The sequence below is a fragment of the Schistocerca americana genome, chromosome 3, assembly GCF_021461395.2.
Source record: "Schistocerca americana isolate TAMUIC-IGC-003095 chromosome 3, iqSchAmer2.1, whole genome shotgun sequence".
Taxonomy (NCBI): domain Eukaryota; kingdom Metazoa; phylum Arthropoda; class Insecta; order Orthoptera; family Acrididae; genus Schistocerca; species Schistocerca americana.
In genome coordinates, this window is record NC_060121.1 from 210233627 (window position 1) to 210237171 (window position 3545).

The window sequence follows — 3545 nt, forward strand, 5'->3', positions numbered from 1 at the left end:
GTATTGTTCAAAGACCTGCTCAGCTATACTGCTGATACGATTCACACAATTACCTTCGGAAAAGACTTTAATGTTAACAACTCTCTCACTGCCATTACATCTGTATTTTATATCTTCCCTGCTTTGGTTAACATCATTTATTTTATTTCCCAAATAGCAAAACTCATCTACTACTTTTAGAGTATCATTTTCTAAACTAAGTCCCTCAGCATCAACTGATTTAATTCGACTACATTCCGTTACTCTGGTTTTGCTTTTGCTGGTGTTCCTCTAAAACCCTCCTTTCTAGACACTGTCCACTCCATTCATATGCTCTTCCATGTGCCTTGCCGTGTCTGACAGATTTACAATGTCATTCTTCATGAACTTTAATCTTCTCTAAATATTTCTTTCGTTTTGTTTACTGCTTGCTCAATGTACTAATTGAATAACATCAAAACTGTATCGCTCCTTTCTCAACTACTGGTTTCCTTTCATGCCCTTCGACTCTTGAAACTGACGTCTAGTTTCTGCACAAGTCGTATGTAACCTTTCCCTCGCCGTATTTTACCTCTACTATCTTGAGAATTTCAAAGAGTTTATTCCAGCCAACACTGCCGAAATCTTCTCTGAGGCTACAAATGCTACATATGTAGGTTTGCCTTCTTTCAACCTATCTTTTAAGATACATAATAGGATCAGTATTGCATCGTGTGTTCCTGTGCGTGTCCGGAACCCCAATGGATCTTCTCCTAGTAATTCGTGTCATTATTTTGCCACCGTAGCTTTTTAAACCGATAGTTCGGTAATCTTCACACCTGCCAGCGGCTTATTTAATTGGATTTGGGATTATTACATTCTTCTTGGAGTGTGAGTGCGTTTTCCTGTCTCATCTTCCACAACAGGTGCACAGTTTTGTCCCAAGGATATCAGAAGTTCCGACGGAGTGTCACCTGCTTCAGAGGCCCTGTTTCGACTGAGGTCTTTCAGTGCTCTGTCAAATTTTTCTCATAGAATCACATTTTTTGTCTCATCTTCATCTGATTCTTCTCCTCTTTCTATAACATTGCCTACAAGTTCTGACGGAGTGTCAACTGCTTTAGAGGCCTTGTTTCAACTAAGGTCTTTCGGTGCTCTGTCAAATTTTTCTCACAGAATCACGTCTTTCATCTCATTTTCATCTGCTTCTTCTTATTTTTCTGTAACATTGCCTTCAAGTTCATTTGCTTTCTATGGGCCCTCTAGGGTATATTCCTTCCACCCTTCAGCTTTCTTTTCTCTGCCTATTAGGGCTACAGGTTTTCCATTTGAGCTCTTATTATTTATGCAGCTGCTTCACGTTCCTTTCTAGGGCCTTCTTAATTTTCTTATAGGACGGATCTATCTTTCCCCATGAATTTTCCTCTAGCCACTTTCCACTCCACTTCCACTTCCGCCCCTCTTTCCACTTTGTGTAAGTCTCATTTATTAGGCGTCTGCATTCCATGTCGCCTGCTTCATTTGCTGCATTTTTGTATTTTCTCCTTTCATCATTTCCTGTGATATCCAAGGATTTCTACTAGGTCTCGTCTTTTTACCTATTTGATCCTATGTTGCCTTCACTATTTCAACTCTCAAAGCAGCCCATTCGTCATCTGCAGTGTTCCTTTCCATTGTTTCAATTGTTGCCCAGTGCTCCCTTTGAAACTCTCAACAGATCTGGTTCTTTCGACTTATCCACGTTCCAGCTGCTTAATTTACTACTTTTTACAATTTCTTTAGTTTTACTCTATAGTTCGTAAGCAATAAAGTGTGGTCACGTCTACATCTGCCCCTGGTAAAGCATTAAAGTTAAAAATTTGTTCCAAAAGATTTGTCTTACCATTACATAATAAATATGAATCCCTTCAGTGTCCTCTTCCACGAATTCAAACTTCTTAGGTGATTCTGAAATGTAGTGTTAGCGATGATTAAATTTTGTTCTATGCAAAATTCTGGTAGATAGGTTCCCCTTTCATTACTTTTCTCCATTTCTTATTCCCCTACTATTTTTCCTTAACTCTCCTGCTACCGAATTCCAGTCACTCATCGCAATAAAATTTTCACCTTCCTTAACTATCTGAATAATTTCTTTTACGTCCTCACGGAAAACAGCTATTTTTCTCCCTTTTCTTCCGTCGTTTGCAGTACCGGCACTACAACACCATGTTGGCTGACGTTGTAAGGCCAGATCAGTCAATCACCCAGAATGTTGCCCCTGCAACTATTGAGTAGGCCCCTGCCCAGTTCAGGAACCACATGTTTGTCTAGCATTTCCACAGATACCCGTCAATTTTGGTTGCAGCCACTAAGTGGCTATCTGAGCAAGTTCCATGGTTGATGCGTAAGTAATACACCGAAGCTCTCTGTGATATACATTATGTGATCAAAAGTATGTGGACACCTGGCTGAAAATAACTTACAAGTTCGTGGCGCCCTCCATCGGTAATGCTGGAATTCAGTATGGCGTTGACCCACCCTTAGCCTTGATGACAGCTTCCACTCTCGCAGGCATACGTTCAGTCACGTGCTGGAAGGTTTCTTGGAGAATGGCAGTGCTGCATTGAGAGGCATCGATGTCGGTCGGTGGGGCCTAGCACGAAGTCGGCGTTCCAAAACATTCCAGAGGTGTTCTGAAGGATTCAGGTCAGGACCCTGTGCAGGCTAGTCCATTACAGGCACTCCGCCACAGGCTGTGCATTATGAACAGGTGCTCGATCGTGTTGAAAGATGCAATCGCCATCCCTGAATTGGTCTTCAACAGTGGGAAGCAAGAAGGTGTTTAAACCATCAATGTAGGTAGGCCTGTGCTGTGATAGTGCCACGTAAAACAACAAGGGGTGCAACCCCCCCTCCATGAAAACACGACCACACCATAACAGCACCAACTCCGAATTTTACTGTTGGCACTACGCACGCTGGCAGATGACGTTCGTCGGGCATTCGCCATACCTACACCTTGCCATCGGATCGTCACATCGTGAATCGTGATTCGTCACTCCATACGACGTTTTTCCACTATTCAATCCGCCAATGTTTACGCTCCTTAAACCAAGCGAGGCGTTGTTTGGCATTTACTGGCGTGATGTGTGGCTTACGAGCAACCGCTCGACCATGAAATCCAAGTTTTCTCACCTCCCGCCTAACTGTCATAGTACTTGCAGTGGATCCTGATGCAGTTTAGAGTTCCTGTGTTCTGATCTGGGTAGATGTCTGCCTATTACACATTACGACTCTTTTCAACTGTCAGCGGTCTCTTTAAGTCAATAGACGAGATCAGCCTATATGCTTTTGGCTGTACGTGTCCCTTCGCGTTTCCACTTCACTATCACATTGGAAACAGTGGACCTAGGGACGTTTAGGATTGTGTAAATCTCCCGTACAGACGTCTGACACAAGTGACACCCAATCACCGGACCACGTTCGAAGTCCGTGAGTTCCGCCGGGCGCCCCATTCTGCTGTCTCACGATGTCTAATGACTACTGAGGTCGCTGATATGAAGTACCAGGCAGTATGTGGCAGAACTGTGCACCTAATATGAAAAACG